The sequence below is a fragment of the Xenopus tropicalis genome, chromosome 3 (assembly GCF_000004195.4).
Source record: "Xenopus tropicalis strain Nigerian chromosome 3, UCB_Xtro_10.0, whole genome shotgun sequence".
NCBI lineage: Eukaryota > Metazoa > Chordata > Amphibia > Anura > Pipidae > Xenopus > Xenopus tropicalis.
Window position 1 is genome coordinate 103536008 of NC_030679.2, and position 17921 is coordinate 103553928.

The window sequence follows — 17921 nt, forward strand, 5'->3', positions numbered from 1 at the left end:
TGTCACACACTGACTTGTTAGCCTAAAGCCTACAGCCACGGAAAAGTCATTTTCCTAGCAATGGGTGTCACTAGGAATTTTTCATCAGGCTCATTCATTGATACCTAGCCCCTCTAGCAGTTGGTGAATACCGTTTGTGGCACGTTACATTATTTAATAAGGGTTGGAACACCAGCCATTTGACACAAGATGTTTTTCTCATTAGCACATTTTCTGGTTGTCTCGCTCAGAATACTTCAGTCCAGTTTTGGAAGGCAGCTTCATTATAACCATTCTTGAAAGTCTTGGTCTCTATGGGCATATTATACAGAACAATATTTCCAAGGATGATCTCACATAGTTCCCTGTTACCTAGCAAAGCAAACTTACAGCAGATACCATGCTTTTAATGGGACATTTCACCTTAAAATTAAGATTGCCACACAGGACATATTAAGATGCCCAGAAAGTAGCCTCTGCTATCCTCCATTACCAGAAAGTGCCAGTACATTTGCCATACAAGCAAATGGCAGGATGTAGTGGGCAGTCATGTGTTTTTACATGCTCCATGTACCTTTACATACAAGACAAGTAATCCTTTTATGAACCGTGACTCCTTATTAGGGCACTATTCCCCTTTTGAGTATGTAGGCAGGTGCCAGTCTATGAAAAATGTGACCAAAGGTAACGTGGTATGGTGGCTTGTCAGTTTTATGATCATAATTTAGTAACTAAAAACCCCTGTTTTTAAAAGTATATGCATTAGCATAGATACAAAATTACTAGTGAAACAGGGGACCAGGGAATGTGCATTGATCAATCCCCTCTCTGTTGTATGTGTGTAGCTAATATGGCCAGATCAGTTGCACTTCCCTTGTACTTTTACATTTTACTTAGCCTTGCAGTGCTCCCACAACCCCTTTTTAGAGTTCTTCTGCAGGAAGAATGGCCAGACTTCCATGTGGTTGCAGCAAACCCACACCTGCCCCTTTAACAATGGTCTTATTGCTTTAAAAATGGGTATTTGCCAAGACAAAAACATTGATTTCAAATGCTTACTCCTCCCCCCCCCCCTTGTGATCTCTCTCTCCCCTATAAAAGCTAATGGCAGGTGAGGACTAAGCCCTGTGACTGAAACCAATGCCCAGGTCAGGAGACACATCACAGGAACTGCTACCATGCAGGGAGGTGCCAGCCTAAGACATATTTGACCAGAAATAAATAGTTAGAACCACCATAAGGGTTTTACCTTGATGTGATATGGTGGCTTACCAAGTTTATGATTATAACTTTGTAAGTAAAACTCCTGGTTTTGAACATACATGCAACTTGCACATGATACAGCTAGGGATTGTACATTGATCAATCCTCTCTTTTGTATGTTTGTAGCTTGAATTTCCCGGTTTGCTCTATCCATCTTAAGAAATAAGACCATAGTTCCACAATGATTAAAACAATAGGGCAAAAGTTATCTTCAGTATAAGCAATATTTATTCAACTTATGTTTCGCAAGGGTATACCGAACCTTATCTTGCGATAATTCACTCTGCCATACCAAATAAGATCCAGTATTATGAAAAGTCTGGGTCCTTATTTTGTTTTATTTGAGGTTTTCTGGCAAAGGTGCCCAGTTTGTCAACAGATTTTTTTCACCATTTCATTTGCTTTATGCCTGGGGGAAAAAATTAATTTTGAATATATTACACAATGCTTGGGAAGAACAACCACTTGCAGGGAAAATAATGTTCAGTTATGAATTTTAATGAAGTTCACATTTTCTTAATGTTTTACATTTTGTCCTTTACCCCAATATTATTCCGTGCTGCGAGGGGTGTAACAGTACAGCAGATCAGACCGGCAATTACAAGGACGTGGCTACAATGCAGAATACAGGATACTTAGCTGTCTTTGGCCAATTCTGATAAAAATGGTTTATAATATTATTCTTCTAATATTTTTCTTTCAGCTGGTTAAATGAGGGTCTAACATCTGAACCCCAAGGAGATGCACTGCCTAGACATCAATACATGACCAAGTGGGACTCAATTCTGCCCCAACCTCTCTCAGACCAGGACTGGACTGCAATCTGGGAGAACGCAAGATGGATGGTAACCTGCTCGAGACAAAGGGAACATATCTACAAAATATTAATGTCTTGGTACCATACCCCCGCCAAGCTGCACAAATTATTTCCAAACCACCCTCCTCTATGCTGGAGAAACTGCGGGGAGATGGGTACTTTGCCTCATATCTTTTGGACATGCTCAATCATAACCCCACTTTGGTCAAAAGTATCGGATCTGCTCAACAACCTATTTCACACCACAATACCAATGGACTTAAGTACTTTTCTCCTGGGCAAACCACTCCCACAAACTCATTGATCTACTCAAACTTTGATCAATCATTTTCTTACGGCTACACGACTCGCCATTGCAGCGAAATGAAAATCCCCTATCCCTCCAACACTAACAGAAATCAAAAGCAGAGTGGAAAGTAATAAACTATTTGAATCAAGTATTGCCCGACTACAAAATAAGACCCCATACTTCTTACAAATATGGTCCCCCTGGAAAAATGTTAGCCTCAACACCCTGAGTCTCCATGGCCACCAATGCTAACACATTAACAATGCATTGGAAAAGGAAACTTAATAAAAAAAAAAAATAACAACATAAAAGTTGTACTGATCTCCTACCTAACTATCCTCTAACTCTTTTCTCTCCTTTTTTACTATCATTTAACATTTAACATTGCTTACTGGAAAATAGTTAGTCATTAGGTTTAGGATCACTTAGTGCAGGTGTTGGTCATTTTGGTTGCAACAGAAGACTGCCAAAGGCTGATTGGTTCTGTGGATCAGACACTGATGTATGAAGTAGAATATCTCTTGAATAAAGTGCCTCATAGAAAAGTCCGACACTTCTGCAGAGCTCCGCAGCATTTTCTTTTCATAAAAATAGATGCAATCTCACTAATATACATTCTCCATCAGAAATGCTGACTCTCAGGAATGCACTTACTTCTTGTTTGTCTTTTATGTTTAAAATAATTCATTTTAAAAGTTATGAATAATCCTGCTCTTGTTTTTAAGAGAAATTACACTGCTGCTTAAAACGCTTTCTGTGAGCCTCATTATGTGAAATATATTGGAGTCATGCATCTATTTCATTTGCATCGTTCTGTCCTTGGTGCAATTGCTTTTGCTTATTATCTGCTGCATACTCTAAAATGAACAACCAAGTTTTACAATCATAGATCCTCTTAGACTGAAAGCTCAGACAAATTGCTGGCAAATGACTCCTGATGCAGAAAGATTTCCCATGAGATACCCAGTATGGTAAATATTGCTTGTAGGCATGAATTTGCTACATTCCAATCAATGGGGGAAAACACTGCAAGCATCCATTTCTACGGCTAAGATATCATCAAAATGTGTATCAGCAATTGTAACACATGTATATTAAGGGAGGATCAAAACAATGTTCTGCATTCACGCTCCTTAATGTTCTGCATTCGTAACGCTCTGTATTTTTACAGTGAATAGCAGACATCTTCTTAACAGAGGCTACACAATTGGTGTGCCAGGATGCTAACCCCAGGTCCTCATTACCAATATCCAAGGCACTGGCAGACTAACCATAGCCTATAAGATCACTGTTTGTGACTCAAGTGAGCAGCCATTCCTTAGGTGTATGGGCAATGTCTATGGGATACTATTTGCTTGATATTACATGGTGGTGGGAGACATAACTCTGTATAGACAACAGAAAATAGGGTGGAAAAATGCTAGCTGTCTTTTTAGCAGGCCATCAATCCTTATACATTTGGCTTATTGTAAATATGCCAATAAGCTTGACATTTTTGCATGGCTAATGCCTTTAGTTTGATTTAGTCGATAACTGTTCGCACACCAATTATGGCGAGTAAAGATGAGCGAGTACAACTGGAGTCAGCAAGTTTCTCCCAGTTACCTGCAATGAAACATTCTAGCAAAAACAGAGGTTTCTGTTTAACTTCTGTTTGCTAGTTCCGGAGATGAATGCCTATACCCTCTATCAGCAGAGCCATCCTACAGAAAATTAATGAACTAACGAATACAGACTTATTAGCTAAAAATTAAAATTGACTCATAACAAATCTATTTTTATGCCTTGACAGCAACTTCTGCCTGTAGCTCTGATTTTGTCTCCAGCAAGATGATGTACTGCGAGGGTACACATTTCTTGCTGCAGGATGGCAGCAATCTAATCTGTGAACAGTCAGCTATGCCACGCTGCTTCGACATTATGTCATGGAATTCTAATGACAGGTACCAATTCACTCATTCTTTTCCAGCTGGATAGCAATGCTAGATATATTCGTTGGCCTGATCCTAATTAACAAATGCATTTCCAATGATAAAGAAGGAAGGCGCAAGCAGATGCAGAATACAAATTAGCTGAAGAAGCAAACCATAAACTAAGAGTCTTTTGTTCTGCCGATAGCAAATCCGAGTCCAAGCCTAGTATGACCATGCAGATTTGGGTGAAATGCCACAATATGAGGTTTTGTGTATTTTGTGCAAGGGTTTCTACTCCCTTAAACAAACATAGACAAGTAAAGACATATTTAAATGTAGACATTTTCTAAATAAATATATTAGCAAGATCCATCATTAGTGGCACTAAAGAGTTGCCCTAATAAAGCAGTTTCAGCAACCGCAGATCATTTAGAATTATCCTCTTTATGGAAATGAGATGTAATGACACGTACTATAATTAATCTATAACCACTAGGTCATTAAAAATCAGTAAGTGTGTCAGATCATAAATACTAGCTCAAATCCTTGCATGTAAAATAGATTTTTGGCTAATGACTATGCATTGCACACTCGTACAGACACCTTCTATGCTTGAGGTTTAGAAAGACGGAGAGGAAAAGCAAGCAGAGATCAATAAATAGCACTTATACAGCACTTTCACTGTCATTCCATGGCTCTGCACACCAGAAAGTCAAGATGTTAGGAAGGATAACAGCAGGAGGGGTTTTAGCAAAATGATAACGGATCATTTTTACATTAAAAAGACTGTCAGTGAGACATAACCAGTACCCAGAATCCCCCTTTCTAGACCATCAGTTACAGAGATTTCAAAGTGCTGCTACTGTGCTTTTATATCAGAGCCACTCCTATGGTTACATCTTTTGTGGAAGCAGTAGGATGTGGCTGAATTACCCAATGCCTCCTATAAGTCTATGCAGTTGGAAAATGACTATACAGACTAAGTGCTGTGGGGAAAAAGGGAAACAGATTAATGATCCTTTGACTCCTTTCTCCCTGTCACTAAAGATGAAGCATCAAGCTGTCTTCTCCTACCCAGCCACCACATGTAGTGATGAGCTAATCTGTCCCTTTTCGCTTTGCCAAAAAATTTACAATTTGAAAAATTTTCACAACAACGAAAAGTGATGCACATCAAAAAATTTGTTTCTGCATCATTTTTTTTCCACACCAAATTTTTGCATCCATTTCTCCAAAAAAAAAAACCCAATGGCGAAACACAGAAATTTGCAGTGAATCCATGCCTGGCGCAAAATCACATGCTCTCTTGATCATCTTTGTCACGCACTGTTGTTTCTACACTAACACACATATTCAACCTGCTATTCAGGCTAAAGTCACGCAATGCCTGATCTTGGATGGCTGCTGGCCACCTGAAACTGAACATGTCCAGGACTGAACTACCTATATTCCCACCTAAACCTGGCCCCTTGCCTCCATTTAACGTTCCATTTGACAACCTTACCCTACATCCAGTCTCCCAAGGCAGACATTTGGGTGTCACTTTAAACCTCTCTCTTACTTTCTTAGCCCACACTGCATTCCTACCCAGAACATGTGCTTCATTATAAGAAACACTGCAAAAATATGTCCCATCTTCTGCCCCCTCAACTGCTAAAACACTGGTCCAGGCTCTCATACTCTCCTGGACAAAGTACTTCAAAATATTACTAGCTGTTCTCCCTAAATCTAATCTCCATGCACTGCAATCCATCCTTACTGCTGCCTGCATCATCTCCCTGCATCTAAATCTCTCTCAACCATCTCTCCACTAAAGTCTTTCTACTAGCTTCTAGTAAAATGGTGCATTAAGTATAAAGTCCTTAGCCTATCCTTCAGAGCCTTGCATTCTTTTGCCCCTCTCTATATATATCTGCTCTTACCTCTCCATACTCTCCCTCATTGGCCCCATGCTCAGCCCAGAACAATCTACTAAGCACTCAGTTCACCAAAGCAGCCGAGTTGCGTATAAAACCTTTGTCCCTGATTGCACCTTGTCTATAGAATTCTATAACTCCTTGCATAAGGAAAGCCCCCAAACTTTTCTCAAAGCTCCTTAAAAATAACCTTAAGATCAGTGCTACCCAATTTTCTGGCCAACATTGTGGAGGCCCGATAAGCCAGTTTTGACCACTCCCCTTTGTTAAACTGGACCCACTTCAAAACACACCCATGTTATCACATTAATGGTGGTAGCGAGGGATGTAGCGAACCTCAAAAAAAAAGTTCGCAAATGCGTTCGCAAACTTACACCAAAAAGCGCTAATATTCGCGAACTTTGCGAACCCCATAGACTTCAATGGGAAGGCGAACTTTAAAACCTAGAAAAGCCATTTCTGGCCAGAAAACTGATTTTAAAGTTCGCCTTCCCATTGAAGTCTATGGGGTTCGCAAAGTTCGCGAATATTCGCGCTTTTTGGTGTAAGTTCGCGAACGCGTTCGCGAACTTTTTTTTTGAGGTTCGCTACATCCCTAGCTACCACCATTAATGTGATAACATGGGTGTGTTTTGAAGTGGGTCCAGTTTAACAAAGGGGAGTGGTCAAAACTAGCTTATCGGGCCTCCACAATGTTGGCCAGAAAATTGGGTAGCACTGATCTTAAGGTTATTTTTAAGGAGCTTTGAGTTTTCTGGCCAGAAATGGCTTTTCTAGGTTTTAAAGTTGTTTAAAGGGTGCCACGACCTGGACAGTGGCATGCAGGAGGGGGATCAAGGGCAAAAATTTATCTGAAAAATACTTTGTTGACACAGCGTTGCGCAAAAACGCAAGCTATTCTAGCGGAAATATGCGGCGTTTTTTGCTATTTCGCGCTAAGCACCATGGAAACGGGATTTGCTGAAAAACGCCATGTGTGGCTTGTGCGGCGTTTTTAGGCCGAGAAAAAACGCAGCGGAAAACCGCCACGCGAACTCAAATTGTGAACATACGCGAAAAGTTCGCGAACTTGCGGATTTGCAAACACCCGATGTTCGTGCGAATTAGTTCGCCGGCGAACAGTTCGCTACATCTCTAGTGGTAGCACAACAAAAACCCAAATGGTTGGTGCTCACAGGGATATCACCCTTCATTCATATGTGAATGATGTTTATTATGTAATATTAAGACATACCCATATATAGCATATAATTACACACCTTAGGGACCATATAATGACTATTTCTAAATGCTAACAGGCAGGCACACACATGGCACACACACATGGCACACACATGCAGCATAGGGCAGGCAGTACATACAGTGACACAATGCTGTCTGAGGTGTGAACAGGTAAACAGGAAGTACAGGAAGCAGAAAAATAAACACCTTACAGTCTGAGTTGTAACAATACAGGGGCTTAAAGGTGTGAACAATACAAGGGATTACAGGTATGAACAACACAGGGGTTTACAGCCTGAATCTAAGGTGTGAACAATGCAGGGGCCAATTAATCTCAGTACTGATACCATTTAAAGTTTACAGAAAGGTAAGCAGTCACAGCGGCCAGACAGGTGGGGGGCCACAAATATTTTGCCCCATAATCATGATATGGAAAGCAAAGTATTGCAAAATATTTGTGGGAGTGATGTAATCAATCAAGACATAAGGTCAGAGGCTCTACAGTTGCCATTTTTTAATTATGCCATCCTGTTCTAATACAAAAATTATATAACATTATGCAATAAGAAAATCCAGTAAACAAGTTTGGGGTATACTCACCAACAGGCGCAGGGGGCCAGATGCACATACCACAGAGACCATTAATGTACACTTTTTTTTTTTAGAAACATCAGGCTGACACAAATCGATACCAACTTAAACTATAGATTTAGTTAATAAGTTACAGATGCAGTTAATCATAAATGTATTTAAAGAAAACAAATGATAATGCACCTATTAACTTTATTTGCCATTCTTTTCCGTTATAAGAATTTGCAAATATGTAATTAATAAAATGTCTGCTGATGTAACATGGACTTGATAAGGATAAAAAGAGTGTTTTTCTGTGTGGGTGCTAGACAATATAGAAACTATAACGGGGATGTACTCTGTGCATGGCAATAATAAGGAGAATAGTCTTGGAAATAAGAAATGTTTGAAGAAAATGTCTTTTTCCTTTCATGGTGATGGAGGGCAATGATGGCGAGGAGTTAAACACAGAGAAAATGATGTACAGGGAGCAGAAAATACAACAAGACTTTATACCATTGAAACTCTGGGGGATTTCAAAAACAGAAAAAAAGGTGGCAAGAGTGGAATGACCTGAGGGCAGGAAAGTTTAATGTTAGTGGTGACATACAAGAGGCCATTAATATGTATAAGCAAGACACTGAGATGAATGATAAGAATGGTGTTGTATTGGTGGTGTTGAAACAGAGGCAAAGGGTAATTATTTTGATATAAATGAGACACGGGGAGTGAGTATAATGTGGCGCAGAACAAGTAGCCATACCTATGCTTTAGTTAAAGAACTAATCACTGCTAGTGATTATAAGAATTAGTTTTAACAGTTGTGTCTGAAACTCTACACACTCTACAGTCATCTATATAACCATCTACATAATTACCAAAATTCATTAAGGATTTCTAGGGGCTCTAAGCAGGCCCAGACTGGGGCTCAAAATAGTCACTGGCATTTCAAGTACACAGAGACCCAAACAGCCCCGACAAGCCCAATAAATCAAGTCTATGGCATCTTACAGCAGCCCCTCTGGCATTAGGCAGAATCCACAGATTGTCAGTCTCGGCCTGGCTCTAAAGGGTAGAATGGCACATCACTTGACTCTTGAACTGTAAAAGGGGTAATCATGTGCCAATGATATGATCGTAACTTTGTCACTAAAAACCCCTCGATTTGAACATATACTTGCATTAATACTAACAAAACAGTAAGGCATTCTTGTTGCACTATTGTATTCAAAGCTCCCATTGTCATATATTATATTAACCATTAGTGATGGGCGAAAAGTTTCGCCAGGCATGGATTCGCGGCGAATTTCCGCGTTTCGCGAAACGGATGAAAAATTTCGCCGCGGAAAAATTCGCCGCACGTCCAAAAACGACACAAGAGCCGCGCGCGACGAAACAATAGCCGTGCGACAAAATAATAGCAGCGGGCGACTAAACAATAGCCGCGGGCGACGAAACAAGAGCCGCGGGCGACGAAACAAGAGCCGCGGGCGACGAAACAAGAGCCACGCGCAACGAAATAATAGCCGCGCGACAAAACAATAGCCGCGGGCGACGAAACAAGAGCCGCGGGCGACGAAACAAGAGCCGCGTGACGAAACAAGAGCCGCGGGCAACGAAACAAGAGCCGCGCGACAAAATAATAGCCGCGGGCGACAATTTTTTTTGTCGCCGTTTCGCGAATTTTTTGCTGTTTCGCGGATCTTTTCAAAGATTCGCGAATTTTTCGGCGAAACGGAACAGATTCGCTCATCACTATTAACCATACAACTTGCAAATGGATTAATTTCATAGCTACAACCACAGCAAACTTATTTTAACATGCTTGGCATAAACACAAATACATGCAGCGTATAAATAAGAGACAAGAATTCTAGCTTATTGTATTGTGTCCTAGTATTAATGAGGTTGTTCACCTTTAAATTAACTTTTAGTATGATGTAGACAATGATATTCTAAGACAATTTGCAATTGGTTTTTATTTTTTATTATCGGTTTTCATCTTTTATTATGAGTAGCTTTTCAGTTATTTAGCTTTTTGTTTAGAAGCTCTGCAGTTTGGAAATTCAGCAGCTATTTGGTTGCCAGGGGCTTGTTTACCTTAGCAACCAGGCAGTGGTTTGAATGAAAAATTGAAAAATGAATAGAAGGGGACCTGAAAAGATAGATAAGTAATAAAAACTAAAAATAATAATAAAATCATTAGCTCACGGAGCAATAGCTTTTTAGCTTCTGGGGTCAGTGACCTCCATTTGAAAGCCAGAAAGATGTAGAAGAGAAAGGCAAATCATTCAAAAACTTCAAAAAATAAATAATGAAGACCAATTGTCTTGTTTCTAGGAAAAGGCTATTCTATAACATATTAAAAGTTAACTTAAAGGTGAAACCACCCCTTTAAGTAAAAAACAAAAGTGATGAGCAAATCCACCCTGTTTCCCAAAAAGTTTGTGAAATGCTGAAATTGGTTGACATTTCGTGAATAGCCATTGTCAATAGGCGGTTTTTTCTCAAACCAGATGCACTGGAGTCAATTGGCATGTTTGGCAGGTTTTTTTGAGTGAAAAAATATCATCCTAAAAAGACACTTTAATTTGTAAACTCCATTTTTCAAAAAGATCATTTTCAGATAATTGTTTGATTGTGCTTGTGCATTATTTTATCAAATCAAATTCACATTTTATTTGTCACATACACAGTCATACACATTATGATATGCAGTGAAATGCTTAGACGACTACTTCTATTGACCTCAAATTAGAATAATATAGAATATAAGAAGTTAAGAATAAAAAGAATAAAATAAATGAAACACAATAATGTCATAATTGAAATGTATGTAGTGCAATGTAGAACCATGGCCAAATAGTTGGCATGATAATGTGCAAAGAATTGAAGTTCAACTTCGCAGTGTGCGAAAAGTGCAAATGTATCAAATTATTGGTTTCATAAAATGATTTCAAAGTGAACAAAAAGTTCAGATTCTCAAAGTGCCTGTGATCCCTCTATAGTCACTACACTAATGTGATGGGACTGCAACACAGAAATGCATGTTGTCTTTTTCTAAGAAATTACTGCTTGTCTGTGAGCAGCATTCCTAGAAGCCTTTCCATGATTTATCTTGTTGGTCAGAGGTTATGGTACATCGAAATGTAATTTCTTCCTCAGCCTGGCTTCATTCTTCTTGGGCAACTAAAAATGTCATAACCAATATTCCATCCATAACAAATGGGTCTGTGTGGCATTGTTATCGAATACTCAGCTGTTCTCATGCAATCGGCCTTGCATAATAGCTTCAGTTCAATTCTCTCCCACACCTTCTAAGCTCAATGTCACACTAGGCATTTTATCCAAAGAGAAACCCCAACACTTCCTCATGCTGTCCTGTGTGTGTAGTAATGTTCATGAATGGCATCTGTGTACAAAGTCGCGACTACTAATTGCCAGGTGTCTTCGTCTTAAATGGTTTTGACGCAAAGTCTCTGGAAATGCTGTATTTTGAAAACTAGGACATTGATTGATATGACAGCCAGTAGTCTCTGATTTGACTCTGATTTGGCTCTGTACTGTTACTAAAAAGAGTATATTAACATGTAGGGACCCATAGGGTTAATATGTCCCTATGGCTTTAAACCCTACCACTTCCTTATTTCAGTGTTACTGGGCAAAGACCCATGTATCTATTTTGGCATTTACATATACCTCTATTATTGGCCCATAGGTTAGACCACTCCCTACCACACTTTAATATAGTGTTAGGGGAATGGATCTTCCTTCTTGGGATTCAGCAGTTGACCTGTGTGGATGTGCTCCAGGAAGCCTGGGATCCACACAGCCCAGAAGTGTTCCGCCCCAAGTGAAGTCATCATTCTTAGAGAAGTTGGGGGGAGCAGGGACCCCAGGAACAAAGTTATCTAGAATAGGTTAATTCTGTTATAGCACTTTCTAGGAAAGTGAGTCAGTCAGTACTAGAAAGAGCAGTTTCTTGCCTCCAACCAGGATAGGATAGTTAAAGGAGCAGTCTGTGTAGACAACCAATGTTGCACACAAAGCCATCTTGCAGTGATGAGATCTAAAAAGATTGAATCAGATGGTCCGCAAGTTTGGATAGATGGTTCTGCATTATTGGGCTGATCTACTGCTATCTGTGCTGTTAAACTAGTGGCTCTGGAGGCATAGCTGGCCACACAGAAATAAAGATATAAAGGTATAATTTCCATGCCCCCATAATTCCTTATGCATATGCATGACTATTACAAGAATGCATATGCTAGATATATCTTTATGTGCTCACATAGTATGGGCTATCATTGCTTACTTCTTACTGCTCTCTGCTAGTATTGGTATCTCTGATTCTGACAACATCCACAATGACGCCAAGACTTGCTGCTATGAAAGGCCAGCCTTTCTATCATCATACAGTTAAAGGAGACAAGGAAAGTACTGATACAGGTTTATCACTAGACATTTGTCACATAAAGGAAAACTATACACCCAGAATGAATACTTCACCAACAGATAGGCCACTCAATATGATATAAACTTATAAAGAATCTTGAGCCCCCATTTAGTGATGGGCTGGGTGCTCCCTCAGAGATCACATGAACAGAAATAATGCAGCTCTAACTGTAACAGGAAGTAGTGTGGGGAGTAAAAACTCTGTCTATTAATTGGCTGATGGGGCCTAGCATGTATGTGAGCCTTGGCTTGTTTGTGTGCAGTGTGAATCCTATGATCCCGGGAGGCGGCCCTTAGTACTTAAAATGGCAATTTTCTATTTAGGATTACCCAGTGGCACATACTACTAAAAAATATATATTTTTATAGAAATAGTTTATTTAGATAAAGCATATTTACATATAAACAGCTTTATGTAATATATTTTTATAGAGGCCTACATTGTTTGGGGTATAATTTTCCTTTTCCTTTTAATATCCAATTACAGAAATTATAGATAATATATTGCAAATAATATTTACTTGAAAAAACCGTATAGGGAGATGGAAAATTGCATTTTTAACAAATAGGGAGTGCGGGGCTGAATAACAAAACTGTTTAAAAGTATCGCTTTTTTAGAATAAAAACAAAATGCATAAGAAATCCTGAAGAAAAAATGCATTTTTCATTAAGACAACTAGTGCTTATCTGAAAAAGAAATATAGGAATACACTGCATATGTGAGCCAAAAGACAGAGATAACATTGCTTGTTCTGTAACATGCACACTCATATTTCACATTGCATTGCAAATAACGTCAAGGTTTGCTTCATGGATTCATTTTATAAGGCACTTACAGTCAATATACTATAAAGATCTAGAAAAATGCACATAGCGAAAGGGGGGGAAAATGAAAAATAAAAACACATACCTATTTATATTGATATACCTGTACCAAAAGGGCTGTCTTCCTTTGGTGAATGTTCTGTCCTAATCATCAGTTTATCTGTAGAGTAAAAACAAATAATAAGAAAAAGGTTCAACAACAGAACTGGAGGAGGCAGGTAAACAAGCAGTGCGCTTGTAGAGTTGAGAGAGGCACTTTATGGCAATGTATTGCTTGCAATATACTATACATTTCAAAAGAAGCATACAACATCACAGATTAAGAAATAATGGCAGGTCATCATAGAAGTTGGTGGAACACCCATAATGTAATTATACTGGTCCCTCGACCAGTGTCGAGTGTCTGTTTTTTAGTTTGGAAAGGTCATGGGTGTATAAATTATAAATCCTTGCATATTTATAAAATGTTTTATAAGCATTGAATACAATTTTTATTTATTTATTTTACAGAAAATAGCTAATACCTAACAAAAAATTGATAACTGGCTACAAAACAAATGTATCAAAATATATATTTTCTGTAAAAATGATTCACGCAGGATACACAAGAAAAATGTTCTCCAAACACTCCTGTGCACAGAATGCCCCATTTTACCACTGCCTTGCTGGAATGTGTGGATATTAATAGTAGCTGACTTTTTTTATATTAATCCAAGAGAAGTCTATTAGGTTTTGATAGATGTACATGCTATATCATTCTTTATATGAACTGTATTAGATAGGCAGTCAAGTTGCACCACATTAGTCACATACGCCCCATGTTTCCCCAATACAAATGTGCCTAGCAGCAGCAGCATCTGTTAATTTCTTATGTTTTGTAATATATAACATTTTACATTTAATTTCTTCAAGTGTACTAGTATTTTGGTTCCTAGCGGAACCCCACAAGATGTCAGGTGTCCCTTTCTGTGGAGACATTTTTTGTATTAGGTTTTATAGACTCTCCCTGGCTTTTTGGTTTGCCTGAGATGTTTGGAATATAAGAGCACCTTAGAAGAGACAGCACCAGAAAAGAATTGCATAGTTTTTTTATTTATATAGCTCCTTAAATGCACACAAAGCTTCAAAAGACCATAAACCATATAGGAGAGAAGCCACAGGAAAGCACAATACAATAATTTATAAGTTAATAAGACCCAAAGGAAACAGTTCCATAGACCTTACATTTTAATGGGTAATAAAGGCATTAAAAGAAGACTTTATGTCAAAATAACTAGGATAACTAATGGTAACAGTTGAACCTAGGAAAGAAAACCTCTAAGTTAGACATGTTACACAGATGCTTTCATCAATAGGAATTGTTTTCCTATTAGATATCTGTGCAACCAAAAAAAAAAAAGAAATATCTTTAATCCCTAAGAGCGGTGTCTATGAATAATCCTAGTTAGAGAGACATACAGTCTGAACATTCCTACTGTTAAAGACGGGCCTTTAATACCCATGAGAATATAGGTTCAACTTCTTGTTCTTGACCTTATAACTGTCTTTGTATTATGCTAGCCTGTTACTGTTCCCCTATAAACTAGGTTAACTAATGGGAACACTTAAACCTATGTATGGTCTATAAATAACACATACTCTACTATGTTTGATTCCATTTTCTTCACCTTATCCTTTCAAGCAAATCAGATTTCTCTTTCAAAATACAAAATCAGATAGTAATCTCCATGAAAATGACTTGATGTTATTAAGACAACAGTTTTAAAATAATAAAAAGGAATAAAAGATTATTTGCATAGTGCTAACAAAGTCTTTCAGTGTTAAGTAAAAAGTAGGAGTACATTCAGCTGTTAGAGGCCACATAAACGGAAGGGACAACATAATATTTTTGTAAAACAGAAGTTTGTAATAGTAAGGCTAGATTAACTTGCTGCCCATTTCTGAAAGCAAAGCAAGAGGTGTTTACCCCAGAAAAAACAGCCAGGACAGGAACATGCCATAAAGGGTAGAAAAATAAATAACTAAAAATGACCAGTCCTTAACTGGGGAGCTGAAGTTTAGAAACACTGGGAACAAGGGGGATCTAATGTTTTATTCAGCAAGAGAAAGTTACAAAGCATATGTTACTTTTTAAAACCATCAAAGTCTAAAAAATACGTAAAAAAATCTTCCTTTAAAAAAAAAGTATCCCACTTTGTTCCAATCAATCTTGCGTTTTAGTGGAATGAAATACAAATATTACTCTAAAAAAGTTCAATATAGGAACCTATTCGCTAAAATTAGAGAATTGGTCAAGGGTCTAAATATATGCAAGGTATATTAGTACCCACCCTGTAAGTGTATTCAAAACAGCTAAATTAATATTCATTCATTATTTTATCCTGCCCTTCCTACTGATATTTGTAATATAGTCTGGGACCTCTGGTCTGTTTTTTGTGTAAACAAGTGTTGCAGATTATTTTTTTTTGTAATGATGTAAAGAGTTACCCCCCCCTTCCCCTTCCCCTTGTCACGGTCGGCACCCAATACCAGAGCTAGTGCCAAGCACCCTGGTCTCAGCTCGTGCTTCACCAGTAGCGTGACCGCCTTTGGCTTCGGGAGGAGCCCTCAGCTACTCGGATGCCACCTGGACTTATACGAGAGGTGCAAAGCAGGAGCTATGGCTAGCAATGGGGCACGACTGTAAAAAGTCAGTTAGGCCAAAGATCACGGTACGAATTGGGTTAAACAAGGTCGTCGTCAGGCAGGCTAGGTCGGGGCGGGCAGCAATCAAGGGTAGTCAGACAGGCAAGGGTCAAAACCGGGTAATCAATACAGCAGGAGGAGACGAAATCGTAGTCAAAGTACAAGCCGGGGTCAGATATGGATAATCAGAATAGTCAGGAGCAAGCCGGGTCAAAACACAGGAAGGCAACAAGGCAGGATACAGAAACGAAGTGTACAAGGCTCAGAAAAGCACCAGGATCAAATCCTATCACGGGCAACAAAATGTAAACAACCGTCCCTTTAAATACCTTTGAATTTCGCGCCATTGCGCGCTGACGTCATCACGCCAGCGCGCATGCGCCTTTAAATGCGGAAGCGCGCACGCGCGCGCCCACTATAAGGAAGCCGGCGCATGAAGAGGACGGCGCGGTGGGCGTCCCCGCTGACGGCGGCGCGGCGGGCGTCCCCGCCGTGCCGGTAAGGCACATTTTGTTGCATTACCCCCCTCTCTAGGGGGGGCCACTGGACCCCCAGGCTTCTCAGGAAACCTTGAATGGAATTGCTTCCTGAGGCGATCAGCCTTGATGTCATCAACTGAAACCCAGGAGTTCTCCTCAGGACCGAAGCCCTTCCACCTGGTGAGATATTGTAACCTACCTCTCACCAGGCGGGAGTCGAGGAACTCCTGGATCTCGTACTCAGGCTGACCTTCAACCAACACTGGGGGAGGAACAGGCATACCACGAGTATTAGAAGCAGGTTTTAGGAGAGAAACGTGAAAGGTATTAGTAATCTTGAAATTAGGAGGTAACTGAAGACGGACAGAAGATGAGTTAATTATTGCAATGATGGGATATGGACCAATGAACCTGGGACCCAGTTTGGGAGAGGGGACCTTCAACTTAATATTTTTGGTAGATAACCATACCAAATCCCCCACCTTGTACTGGGGAGCCTCCCTACGGGATTTGTCAGCAGCTTTTTTCTGGGCTAGGGAAGCTGCCGACAATGAATCATGAACTGACGACCATATTTCAGAACATTTTAAGACAGAGGAATTGGCAGAGGGTACCGGGGAATTAGAGCCAGAAAAAGAAAATGCTTTGGGGTGCAACCCATAAACGACAAAAAAAGGAGACCTCCCTGAGGAGGAATGGGTAGCATTATTGTAAGCAAATTCTGCCCAAGGAAGCAGTTCAGACCATGTGGACTGGTTATCGGATACATAGCACCTGAGATACTGCTCAAGGGACTGATTCACCCTTTCGGTTTGACCATTCGTTTGGGGGTGATAGGCAGAGGAAAAAGACAATTCTGTACCAACCAAAGAACAGAAAGCACGCCAAAATTTAGAAACAAACTGAACCCCCCTGTCAGAAATAATATTTTCAGGAAACCCATGAAACTTAAAAATGTGTGTGATGAATAAGTCAGCCAGGACCTTAGCAGAAGGGAGTTGTGGTAAAGACATAAAGTGAGCCATCTTACTGAACCTATCGACCACCACCCAAATCACTGTCTTACCCTGGGAAGGAGGCAATTCCACAATAAAATCCATAGAAATGTGAGACCATGGTTTCACTGGGATGGGTAAGGGATTTAAGAGACCCTGGGACAGATGATGAGATGGCTTAGAGCGTTGGCAGACTGCACAGGAATTGACAAAAGTTTTAGCGTCCTGTTTAAAGGAAGGCCACCAAACATGACGGGACAATAAAGAAACAGTTTTTGCAATACCTGGATGGCCTGCTATTTTAGAATCATGGACCTCTCTTAAAACTTGTTCCCTAAGCTCTTCAGGAACAAACCATTTACCTGATGGGGTTTCAACAGGGGCAGAAGATTGTAAAGGAGACAATAAGGAAGAGAGATCGGACTCCAAGGTTGCAACAACAATCTCCCTGGGAATGATGGGAGTACATTCACTAGAGTCGGAGGAAACAGAATTGAAACTCCTAGAGAGTGCA

General features: G+C 39.6%; 1 long non-coding RNA gene across 2 annotated transcripts in view; it reads right to left on the bottom strand.

Moving 5' to 3' along the window:
* LOC105946762 overlaps nucleotides 1-17921 on the bottom strand; it is a 192944-nt gene that overhangs the window by 105422 nt on the left and 69601 nt on the right. For both annotated transcript variants that reach the window (XR_004222041.1, XR_001170200.3), the window contains exon 3: nucleotides 13334-13408. This is a non-coding gene — a long non-coding RNA (uncharacterized LOC105946762). The remainder of the gene's footprint in view (nucleotides 1-13333; nucleotides 13409-17921) is intronic.